Source organism: Mastomys coucha, unplaced genomic scaffold (genome assembly GCF_008632895.1).
Source record: "Mastomys coucha isolate ucsf_1 unplaced genomic scaffold, UCSF_Mcou_1 pScaffold23, whole genome shotgun sequence".
NCBI classification, from domain to species: Eukaryota; Metazoa; Chordata; class Mammalia; order Rodentia; family Muridae; genus Mastomys; species Mastomys coucha.
In genome coordinates, this window is record NW_022196906.1 from 82,518,573 (window position 1) to 82,531,924 (window position 13,352).

Sequence of the window (13,352 nt, forward strand, 5' to 3'; positions counted from 1 at the left end):
TCTTTTGAAAACCAAAGTACTTCATAATAAGTCTGTGTTGCATGTATCTTTTCTCAGTGCATAGCCCAGCAGAGCCCAGGCTAGCCCATATTATTAATTTAATCAAATATTCATTGGACATAAATCAAGTGACAGATACTCCACTAGAGGTTGATTCCACAGTAACTATAAATTGTTTCTTTGTCTCTGTGGAATTTATATTCTAGTTACCACATAGTCAATGACTAATAAATGTCAGATAAATTAAAAAGAGTGACATTTAAAGTCAAGGATAGCTCTCGTGAAGCCCAATCGTATTTCTGTTTTCTCTTTTAATTGTGTCTAAACAGTCATGCCAGGCTTCCTGCGTACATCCGTGAATAAAGGCTGACAATGAAGACTCAGATTTAAGACAAGACATACCTCATGCTTGAAGCACTGCAGTTAGTGGTTAAGAAACATGTTTACACCTGATGTTTTGACATTTATGAGCCCTCAAAGGCAAGAAATGTACTCTCCCCCAATGTCTTGTAAAATGGTAAGACTTTGTCTAAGCAAATGATCCTCTCTTCATAATGAAGATAATAGTAGTAATAAATAGGTTGCCTTTGCTGGATACTTTCCCACCCATAGAAAACACTAAGAAACTGAACATTCTTACAATGGGCTAGCATCAGACAACAACCAGATTGGTTTTAATAATGAGGCAGGTTAGGCCTTCTCTCCACTCACTCTCCTCAGTATGAACTTTTCTAGACCTGATCCTGACTAATCACCAATGCTCACTAGGGTTATGTCTCACACCCTCCCGAGTTATTTTACACAGTTGTGTGTAAACTGGAGTCTCTATCTTCAGACCTCAATCCTTCTGTGAAAGGATTCTATTTCCAGCTGATGCTGACCTTGCTACCAGCACAAGACCTCTCCAAGACGGAATGTGTTGTGTTTCCTTCTCTTCCCTCTCACCTCTTTATCACAGCACTCCTTCCTAGGTTTTGTCTTTATAGTAGTATGTTCCCTCACTGTCAGTTCCTGGAAGCACGTTCCCAGTCTGAGCCAAAGCTCGCCAAAGCCCAGTCTTCCCTAGCATGATACACACACACACACACACACACACACACACACACACACACACATACACACACACACTACTGAAATAAAAAAACAAGAGCTGGATAGTCCTTCTCTTTTTGTGGCCAGAAATATGCGCCAAATCTGTTAGAGTTCTCAACACGCTGTTCTGCATCTGTGAGGTAATTAACTAAAACTGTGTTCCTTACTTAAAGCAGCAGCTCCCACCCACCTGTACAGTAGAATCACTTGGGGAGTTTTAAAGCTAATAACACATGAATCCCGCTCCACTCTTCAATTCTACCTCTGAATCTAATTTACTTGTTCTGGGACATACAGGACAGTGGGATTTTTGTTTTGTTTTGTTTTTTTTTAATTCACAGACAATTATTGTAAGTGATGCCTTCTGGGCTTTCAGGTAATTTTTGCCTGCTTATCTTTGCGTGTTGCATAAGCCAAGCGTCTAATAAGTATTAATTGAGTCAATGAACAATTACAGCATCCATCCTGATTGCATAGTCCTTGTTGGTAGTTAAGTAAACATATTCTGGATCAGAGATTCAAGTAATGACATCAAGAAATGTGAAGACTATTTAATGGAAGGGTCTACTCAAGATGATGGGATGGAGATGGACACTCTTAGGAGAACCTAGACTCCTACTATGCAGGAATCTGTTCCCACTCATAAGGAGCCACAGCAACGCTGGTAGAAGATGGAAGGCCAAAGTTAGTCTTGACTAGCTAATTGTGCCTATGGCCTCTGTTCACATTGTTTTTGTCAGCCCAGTGCTCCTCACACAAAATGAGCTTATCCCGAACATGCACACTGTTAAGACTTGAGTCCGATGGGATGTGCGTAGGGAAAGCTTTGGTCCCTCCTCTTGTCCAAATTGATGTCTACAGAAACTAAATTAAGTTGCTGCATTGCAAGAACAAGAATTTATGACTTGGACTCTTTTATTCTCATTTCCAAATGTGTCAAGCATCCTATGATTTGCTGAGCAACTTTGCACTTGGGAAATGCCTTCTTCCCAAAGAGTAAGCAGAGATGCCTGTTTTTCTAGCACTGAACTGGACAGAATCAGTCTAAGTACTTGTAGGTGCATGTTTTACTAGAAGGGAATGGGAGGAGTTATCCCAAGAAGGGTGGGTCATCTTGCCTATAGCACTGGCAACTGGCCTGCCCAGCATGCCCCTTTCCATTGTTTTACTTCCTGTCCAGATTCTCCAAGGAGCTAATTATGAAAGAGTGTCTGTGATGATTACATGGTATGTGTGAACTATATAGTCAGTGATAATTGTGAGGTATTGAAGTGATCATTTGAGTTTGATTGACAAAACGCTTGCACCTCTCTGGAAAGCCCAGAGTCTTCCCTGGCATTAAACACTCAATATAAGCAAGTAGTGTCATTCTAAGCATACAAAATAGAGTATGCATAATACAAAGAACTGTCTTTCTGTGGAAAGAGAGGGGTATCTCTCTATGAGGATGTAGACATGAGAGTCATGGAGCAGGAGGCAGCTCAGACAACTAAGAGTGACTGTGTATTTCAAAACAATTGCTGCATTCTCTAAGTCAGTTGTGATCCCACTTGAGCCTACAAGGAAAGACAGACAAATATTCCCAGGTCTAAATATTCCCAGGGGAACCAGTGCTCATCTTCTGAGCATAAGTATTAGAAGCTCATTTCTAAGCATTATCAAGCATTAATTGCTCAGTACAAATATTAGAAGGGCTGGAGAAATAGCTCAGTGAGTAAAGAGCTTACCTCAAAAGCAAAAGAACCTGAGTTCAATCCATTACAATATATCTGATGACATGCGCCTATAGTCATAGATAGAGACAGGTGGATCCTGAAGCTCGCAAGCCAGCCAACCTAGCCTACCCATACTTGTGAGCCCCCAGGCTACAGTGAAAGAACTTATTTCAGATAGCAAGGTGGACAGCTCCAGAGGGACTACACTCAAGGCAATCCTCTGGTTTCTAAGCATACATGCTCATATGTACCTGTATGCAGACACACACACACACACACACACACACACACACACATTCATTAGATAGTATTCAAACCTATAATCATACATTCAGCCATAGAGAGATTACCCCATAATAATGGCTACTCTCTATAACCTTCACAATAATAAGAAAAATTAGCATTGTGTCTTCCAAACAGATTCGTTGTCTGTGATATAACTCCATGATCAATGCCAACACAAAAGGGAAATACAAGTTTCTCTCTATGCAGGTGTTTTCTGGTGGCACAGCATGACACCTGTAGGTGAAAATTGCAGATTTCCCGACAATTTCAACTTCGGCCATCATCTTTGTACAGCAACCTTGTTTTCACCAAATGGTTATGATATGGTCTTGTTGTTTCTTATGTTAACCAAAAATTAGAAAGTAAAATAAGGAAAATTCCCCTGCAAATTTTGCTTCTGAACTACTCCTGGGTAAATCAGTTATTTGAACATTGTCTAAGAAGCTTATTCACTACATTGTGCTTCACGTCACTATTGCTTACTTCAATAATCTGCCATGAACAGAAAGGCCTTGCTTGTTTGTGACTGGAAATTCTCATCACAGTTTCACGGAGAAGGGGCTTTGCAGATCAAAAAGGCAGAACTTTATACCTTTGTAGATGATCTCCCCTTACCCTCTACCCAAAAATCAACCCTATATGACTACCAAACTGCCACTTCCAAACTCGAATCTCCTTGAGACTAAGGTGAGAGTGAGACCAGGCACTAGTGTGTACCCCAAGCTAGCCTTGAACTCATGATCATCCTGCCTCTGCCTTCCAAGTGCCAGGATTACAGGTATGTGCTATCATGCCCAGTCTCAAACTAGTAACTCTTGAAATAAGTTGTGTTCGTGTCAAAAGGTGGGTAAAAAGTAAGAATTTGTACATGCTAGGACATAACTGAAGTCATCATAATGAAGCACTGTGGCCAGATGAAGAGGAAGGACTAAGCCCAAAATGCAAATTTTCTACTGACCAGGCACAGGTCACCACAACCAACATTTCTGTCTTTACACTTTCCCCTGTTTTCAAAAATTCTCCTCTAGATGGAAAAATCTCTTATCTATCATCCTTTGATATCTGAGAAAAGAAGAGGTATCCTCAGAGTGGATACCCATACCCTTCTGGGGACTCATCTTCCAGGTTTTATCAAGGATTCAAAATTTGATACCTTTCTATTATTTCTAAGACCTCTTTTGAATATGTTCCCATATTACTGGAAAGATGTCAGCCACACCTTCAACGAAAAATCTGAAAGAATAAAATAGAAGTCTGTGGTCTAAAACACAGGACTGTTTTAAGGTGTAAATCTGCTTAGCAGAACAGAAACGGTCAACCAAGCACATAACAGAGAAAAAAAATACACAATCCAGTCATTTTTGTATCAGATCACATGTGCAATGTTTTCACGAAGTCATTTTTTGATGTTTTTATTCTTTATTGAGAATTTTAGACATGAGTATTGTATTTACATCATTCCCACCCCATTCTCTTCCCCTCCAACTCTTCCTATGACCCCCACTCTCTCAACTTCATTACCTCATTTTTACTATCAATACATGTGTGCACACATACACACATATGTGTGTGTACATCCTGCTGAATGCATGTGTTTTTTCAAAGATTCTGTATAACTTAGGATTTAATTTAGAATTAGTAAATTCTAAATTCCCTCGGATTCCAAGTTTATCTGTTAGGGCAATATCTTCACAAATGAAATTTTGTATCTTAAGAAAGCTTTCTAGGCTGGCAAGATGGCTCTGCGGATAAGAGCACTGACTGCTCTTCCGAGGGTCCTGAGTTCAGATCCCAGCAACCACATGGTGGCTCACAACCACCCGTAATGAGATCTGACGCCCTCTTCTGGTGCTGTCTGAAGACAGCTACGGAGCAGAGCGAGTGGGGCTGGAGCAAGCAGGGCCATCCTGAGTTCAATTCCCAGCAACCACATGATGGCTCACGGCCATCTGTACAACTACAATGTACTCATACACATAAAATAAATAAATCTTTAATAAAAAAAAAAAAAAAGAAAGAAAGCTTTCTAAGTTCTCAATACTGGTAGTAGGCAAGTGTCAGCTTTTACAGGTGCTAGGAGCCTCTCTTCTTGTTTCCACTGTGGAGACTGTAGCTTGTTGGGAAGTGTTCGTGGGACTGTTCCAATAGTTCCAGTGATGATGACAGCTGTTCCAGCCACCATTCTAAAAAAAAAAAAAGAAAAAGAGAAAAAAAAAGGTGGATGGAGGCAGGGAGAGGAAGGAAAGAAGGAAAGATTCTTCATTAATGCAACTTGTTATTCAGTAACCTGACATCCAGATCTAAAACTCATTTTATTTCTTTTATCTTTTAATTGATTCACTTTATATCTCAGCATCAGCCCCCTCCTCCCAGTATGGCCTCACATAGATCCTCCACTCCTCTCCTCCACTTCTGAAAAGTGGGTAGGGTAGCCTCTCTAGGTACACATACCTCACATCCCACCCCTCTCCCCCCACCCCCCACACATCAAGTCACTGTGGGACTAGGTATATCTCCCACTGAGGCCAGAAATGGAATCCACAGGCAGGCAACAGAGTCAGGAACAACCCCCCCCCCCCGCTCCAGGCATTGGGGACCTGTATGAAGATCAGCATGCTCTTCTGCTACATATGTGCACATGGGAGGGGCTGGGTTCAGCCCATGCTCCCTCTTTGGTTGGTGATTCAGTCTCTGAACTACCCCCAAAGGATTCCCCCAAGGCTTCAGGTTTGTTGACTCTGTTGGTCTTTCTGTGGAGTCTGTATCCTCTTTGGATCTTCAGTCCTTTGCCCAGCTCTTTCACAACATTCCCCAAGCTCCATCTAATGCTTGACTGTGAATCTCTCCATCTCTTTCCATTGAGCCTAACCCTGAGCCTCTCATAGGACAGGTATGCTAGGCCCCTGTCTGCAAGCATAACAGAATATGATTAATAATGTCAGGGGTTGGCTGTCTTACATGGGATGGGTATCAATTTGGGCCAGTCATTGGTTGGCCATTCCCTCTGTCTCTGTTCCATCTTTGTCTCTTCTTGTAGGCAGGACAAATTTTGGGTCAAAGGTTTTGTGAGTGGATTTTTGTCCCACCACTGGGAGACCATGGGTCTTTATCACTCCACTGGGAGTCCTGCCTGGCTACAGGAGGTGGCCACTTCAGGATCCACATCCCCCACTGCTAGGAGTCTCAGCTAGAGTCACCCTCATAGACTCCCTGGAGCCTCCTCCATCCCAGGTCTCTGGCATGTCCTAGAGATTCCCCACTCCCGCACTCCACCTGTCGCCATTTTCTGTTCACTCTCCCTGTCCTCTCCCCCTTCTCATCCTCTTCATCTCCCTCCTCCTCCTCTTCATCTCCCTCCTCCTCCTCTTCATCTCCCTCCTCCTCCCTCTCCTTTTTTCAGTGATACGGAATTGAGTATTTTATTGTGTCTTTTTAATAATTTCTTTTATTCTTTGAAACTTTTATACATGTTTACACTGTAAATCATTTTGTTTTGATTGTCGAGGAGCATCTCACTAAGTAGACAAGGCTGGCCTCAAACTCAGAGATTTGCCTACCTCTGCCCTGTGAGTGCTTGTTTCTTGGATAAAGGGAATCACACCCAGCATATACATTTCTTAATAGTATCTAACCCCTATTCCCTCCCTCCAACTCTCTTTCCTGTAACTCACCTGCATCCCAACTTCCTGTAAAATGTCTTTCTTCTAAGATGATGAAAAACAAGTCCTTCACATACAGGAAGTCCAACAAGAAACTCCAGCTATTGCCTCTTAGTCAGTTAAGGACCTACTGTTCCAGATGAAGAATGGAGGAGAACTGAAAGCAATGACAATCAGAGGTTCTGAACTTTAGAATGATCTGATTCCAACACAGGACAGACCACAGAGATAAGACAAGGGAAGGGTTTGTTTATTTGGCTGTTGTCATCAGTTGGTGGTTGGTGTTGTTTGTTGTTAGAAAGAAACTAAGGGCAGAAAATGGGCCCAGGGGACAGACATGTAGTGTGCTCATTGCTGCCTTTGATACTGTTGAAACTATGATAACAAAATCTGATAAGAATGGTATCAAACTATGGAAGGAAGGAAGGAAGGAAGGAAGGAAGGAAGGAAGGAAGGAAGGAAAGAAGGAAGAGATGAACAAATGCTAAATATAAAAGCTGAAGACACTAGGAAGTAGAAAGATATTACTGGTTTATAGATTGAGGTCATTCCTGGTATTAAAATGCACATATTGCCAAAAGCAACCTACAAATACAATGCAACTCCTTCAAAAAACCCCTCATGTTCTTCACTGAATTGTAAATAAACCAATCTTAAGATTTATTTGGAAATACAAAAGATCAAACATTGCTAAACAAGTCCTGAACAGAAGGCAATGTTTGAAGGCATCCTACCTCCTGATTATAGGACAAAGAGCCCAGAGTAAAAATGGTTCAGCAGGCAAAGGTATTTGATGTATATACATAATGGCCTGAATTCAGTCCCTGAAGCTCACCCAAATATGGAAAAAAGAGAACTGATTCCATAAAGTTGTTTGACCTCCATATCTGAGCCATGTTACACACATACACACACACAGTGCACATATACAATGACAATCATTTTTAAAGACATGCCACAAAAGCAAAATCAATATAAACAGCATTGGATTGCCATCAAAGACCATGGAATAAAAAAGAGAATAGAAATAAACTAACTCTAAAGAGAGCTATCCAAAATATAGACTTAAAGAAAAAAACAGCTCTCTCTCTCTCTCTCTCTCTCTCTCTCTCTCTCTCTCTCTCTCTCTCTCTCTCTCTCTCCTCTCTCACATGCACATGAATAAAATTTTAAAAATTTTAAAAAAAGATGGCAAAAAAAATTTAAGATTGAAACCAGGTCTCCATTGCCCAACATGACCAAGGGTCAACACAAGATAAATCTAAGGTCTTAAGGTAAGACTAATAACTTTGAAAATACTACTTTAAAACATAGGGAAACACTTCAAAATATGTAATGCACAAAAGTTTCCTGAAAGATCTCCAACAACTCAGGAAATTAAAAATTAACATAATAATATGTCACACTAAATGGTTTATGTTCAGTAAAGAGAACAATCAATAGAGCAAAGGAACAGACTGAAATATGGGAGAAATTTCTTATACACATAGAGGGCCTGCCCAGCTTGTGTATGTCTCTAGGTTCTATTCCCAAAGCTGAGAGAGAGGGTGGGGGTGATTGTTACTGGAAGCTGAACCCGTAGAAAAGGGAGTCTTCTGACACTAAAGAGGAAAGTTAGGCAATGCTCTTCCTTGAAACAATATAGAGATGTGTTCAAGCTTAAAGAAAAGTCAGAGGCCCAAGGGCAGAAACAACCTCCTCCTGAAGACCTCAGCATGTATTCCAGCATCCGAACACCCTGAGTATCTATTTGGAGCCAGACCATGTTGGGAATCAGGGAGTGGTGCAAAGAGTTCATGAATAGTGTCTCTCAGTACAGACTCTCTCTACCTCCAGCTCTCCAGCATCCTGATGTTACAACCCCAGCTTCCATCCGAGTGTACCACATAAGGATGACCATCCAGATGAACTAGTCCCAAAGCACTGCATTGTGGGAGAATAACAACTCTTGCTCTTTTAAATTGCATATTAGAACAATTTATTACAGAGCAACATAAAACAAACACAATGTTCATATGAAACAGATAATAGATCGTTGTCTACATCTTTTCTCCATTCAGATGAAATAATATCAACATCATCAAATGGAAATAAGACATTTTCAATCATTTATTCATGGAAGACAGAGGCTAAATAACCAATATAACTATAAATAGTCTTTTTTAATTTTCTCACAGTTACTATTATTTTTCTCCTACAACACTTACATTTGATGTAGTAATGTATGGCAGAGACTACATACATTCATGAAATCCTGTTTGGCTTTCTTCCCTAGCAGATGCTAAGATGTCTCTCAGCCTCCTTTATAGGCAAGCAGTGGAGTGAACTGACCACCCACTGAAGCATGTTAGAATAGTGCTAGCCACCTCCAAGCCTGACCCATGAGAAACCTTTCTTCTCAGATGAACAGTCAGAGGCACAGGCTCCAGAAGAGTTCTCCAGAGCTTGGAGTGAAGGGGGAGCTAGTAGACGGGTGAACATGGTCCCAATGACCACATGAGCTACACCACACCCTCAAGCCTATATTTTACCATGACATAAGCAGGAAAGAAATGTGTACTGTGCTAAGCCATTAAAGCCTTGAAGCCACTCACCACAGCAGTTACCTTGTCCCGACTAATAACTGGGGGTTGGAAAATTGCTGAACTGTACTTCTTCCTGTAATAAAAATCAGGAGTACATAACAGGAGAGGTGCTTTGACTTCAACTGGGCATAACCCTGAGCTCTGTGGTTTAAAGACTCATATAAATATCAAGGTGCAGCCATTAGGTTGATATTCTAATTTCCCAAAGTCCCCAATTTCAAGGCACATACTAAATATCTTTCCTTATCCTCCAAAGGAAATCTTTTCTTGCCTGTGTTCATTTTTTTTTTTCCTTCTTGCTCTGGTCCCGCTTGCTCCAGCCCCCTTCACTCCAGCCCCCAGATTTGTTTATTTATTATATATAAGTACACTGTAGCTGTCTTTGGACCACACCAGAAGAGGGCATCCAATCTCATTACAGATGGTTGTGAGCTACCATGTGGTTGCTGGGGTTTGAACTCAGGGCCTCTGGAAGAGCAGTCAATGCTTTTAACTGCTGAGCCATCTCTCCATGTCCCTGTGTTCATATTCTTTTCTTGAATTTATTTCCTTTTTTAATGGGACTCACTTTTCTAAAATAATAATCTTTTCAAAATTTAAAATATTTGATTGGCAAAGACCACTGACTCACCTATGTCAGGACTTGGTCTTGTGCAGGTCTTGTTCCAGGTAACTTTGGCTACTGTGAGATCATAGCCACTGAGACAAGGCATATCCAGAAACACGTTTTATTGCATCTCTCTCCACCTCCCCTTCCTCAATATTTTCTGAGCTTTCCCTGGGGTGGAGGTTTTGATACAGATGCCCTGTTTAGTCTACTATTCTCCATATTTTGACCAGTTACATGTCTCCATATTAACTGCTGTCCACTGTGAAAAAAAAAAAAAAAAACTCTGAACAAGGCTGAGAGCATCCTAGGTCTGTGGATGTAAATAAATATTTAGAAGGCAATTTGGCAAATGACCATTTAGTAAACTATAAATAGCAGGTTCTACTTTAGGGTATATGACCTCCCTAGCCTTGGACTTTTGCACAAGATTACAGCACCAAGCATGAACTTCTCTCCGGTGGAGCAAGCCATGAATCTAATCAGGAAATGGTTATCTCATAGACATGCCACCATTGTTCCTTTGGGCACATCTATCCTGGCAGGTCGTTATTTGTAGATGCACAGTGATGTCTCTTCTTCCAAGCACCTTTCTGGAACTATGAGAGCTAGTCATCAGGGAGGAAGTTCCTGATTGGTTTGAGATTGATTTCTTTATGTCCCACAGCCAAGGTGTGTGGCATCTTTAGTAATAGGGTCCTACCATGTAGTTATGGTGGGTAATCAAGGACGACAGCAATCACCTGTGTTGAGTAATCAAGGATGTGCTGTTTCCTAGACCTCTGGGGCCTCTCTGACTAACACTTGTAGGGAAGTGTCCAAGGCTTTTTATTCTCAGGTCCTCTAGGACCAACCTTGACCAGTCATGCAGAGTAATTACATTCAAACTCTTTTTTTTCTCTCTCTCAGTTATGGTTTAAAATGTGCTTACTAACTATTGTGTTTCCGTAAAGCTTTTCAAACATCCATAGTTTTGGTTAGCCCACTCAGTACTATCTTCCCTCCCCCTCCCCCTCCCCCTCCCCCATCCTGAATTACTTCAACTTACCCTCCCCCTTTCTTTTCACTTCCACTGTTGCTCTGTGTGTGTGTGTGAGAGAGAGAGAGAGAGAGAGAGAAAGAGAGAGAGAGAGAGAGAGAGAGAGAGAGAGAGAGAGAGAGGTGTTTCCATATATCTCATCATACTCCTTTCCTTTGGCTCAGTCCTCCCCTTCTCTCCTCCATACTCCCAACCCCTCCTTGCCCAAGCATTCCCACCACCATTGTTCCACTTCACTACTTTCATATTAGCTACAGTCCACTATTTCCCTTCTTTAGTATGCCTTCCCCAAAAGTTTCCTTTCTACTTTCCTAGCTTCTCCTTGTGCTCCATGTTAAATATGCAAAATAAAAAATTTCAGGCTGGGATCTGTGGATAAAGGACACATGGCATTTGTATCTCTGGATCTGAGATATTTCACTCTCTTTAATTTTTTCTGTTCCATCCATTTACAGGCAACTTTCATGACATCATTTTCCAATCTATATAGCTGAGTAATATTATATTGTGTATATATGTGCCACATTTTTCTCACCCGTTGGGCATCTAGGTTGATCCTACTTCATTGCTACTCTGCATAGAGCATCAATGTACACAGATGTGTAAGCACCTCTGTAGTAGGTTATACATTCCGTGGGGTATAGACCCAGGAGTGGTATAGCCAGATCCTGTAAAAGTTCTATTTCTAGTTTTATGGGAAATCTCGACTGGTTTCCAAGCTCTGGAGATGATTCAGCTTTAGAGCCTGTCTTTGAGAAGCTTGTTACTGCTATCATGAGGAAGATGCCCCAGCATACACACCCATGTGTAAATAATTGAAGCCATGGCAGCCATCTCTTCCTATCCTTTCCAATGTTTATTTTGAATTTGTAAGTTGGGGGCATTTATATAAAAACTATGATTACAATTTGAAAAGAGACTACCATTGTACAAACACGTCCATTAAAGTAGCATAATGTGGCGCTGATAAGTGGGGGAGGAATTCCTGCACATTTTTGAGGGCTTAGTAATTAGAGAGGCACTTTTGGAAGCTAGCCTGTGGCGATAGCTGGTTTATAATGTGTGTGCTCTTCCCATACATCCAGATTTTTTAAATGCCTTATAAAATGCCTTATGATTTGGGAAAGATCGTGGTTACTTATTCTCAAGACCCTTCGCACAATAAACTTTGTTTAGCTCATTCCACGGTGCTGTCTTTTGCCTTTGTTCTGTGTTGAAGACTCCAGAGCCTGAAGCAGGAGATTAACTCATAACTGCAGTAGAGGTTTTTAAATCTCAAGTCTTCCTGGTTTGTCTATCCTACGAAACCAATTCCATAGCACAGAAAATATATTCAATATACACTTGTTTCCCTGAATAGACAAAACTTCAGAAAACCAATTCCATAGCACAGAAAATATATTCAATATACACTTATGTTTCCCTGAATAGACGAAACTTCAGAAAAACAGCATGGTAGCATACAGCTGGGATGGCAGAGTACAGAGGTAGAGACAGAAGGATCAGGAAGTGAGTGTGTGGGGATATGGTGGGTAGGGGGTGATAAACATGCATGTGGAGAAGTAAACTCATACATACCAAGGTAGGGGCTAGAAAAGGATGTTGGGTGTCTTTCTCTATTGTTCTGCACTTTGCTTTTTGAGACAGGGAGGGTCTCTCAATGAAGCTTATTCTTATTTTGGCTAGGGTGGCTTTGCTGGTCTCTGGTCGCTAATGATGGAATTGTAGGTACACGGTTGTCTGGTTCCAGTCCTCAAACACTGGAGTTATAGAAACACTTATCTATCTTTTACATGGGTGCTGGGGCTTGAACTCAGATCCTCTTGCTTTCACAACAAATGTTCTTGCCCACTAAGTATCAAGAATTTAAAACTAGCTCCATATATATAATGAATTAGAGGCAAGGATGAACTAATGAGATCTTGGAGAGAAAGAAAGACAGAGAGAGGAAGAATGGGAGAAAGAATGATAGTTAAAATCAGGAAGATTCCGAAGTTCTTCAACCAAACAAGCCTTAAGGGGGAAATAATCTCTCACAAACTCCTATAGAGCTGGCTGATTTTTATTCAGTTGACACTAATATGTCCAGTTGTTTAATAGATGTCAAACTTTTACTAAGTCAAAACTATTGGAATTTTTAATATTGTTTCTAATTGCTAGATTTTAATTTTTGGTTGAAGTCCCCTCATTGTTACCCTTCCCCTGTGCAACACATACTTCAGCCTCTCTAAGATTAATAGCTGTGGGCTGTGTATCCAAAGATTTGAACAACATTGAAACAAAAACATCACTAAGAATCCCATGTGTGCTAAATGCATACGTTTTTTTCTTGTAATTATTCCCTAAATGGCATAACACTATTTATATACC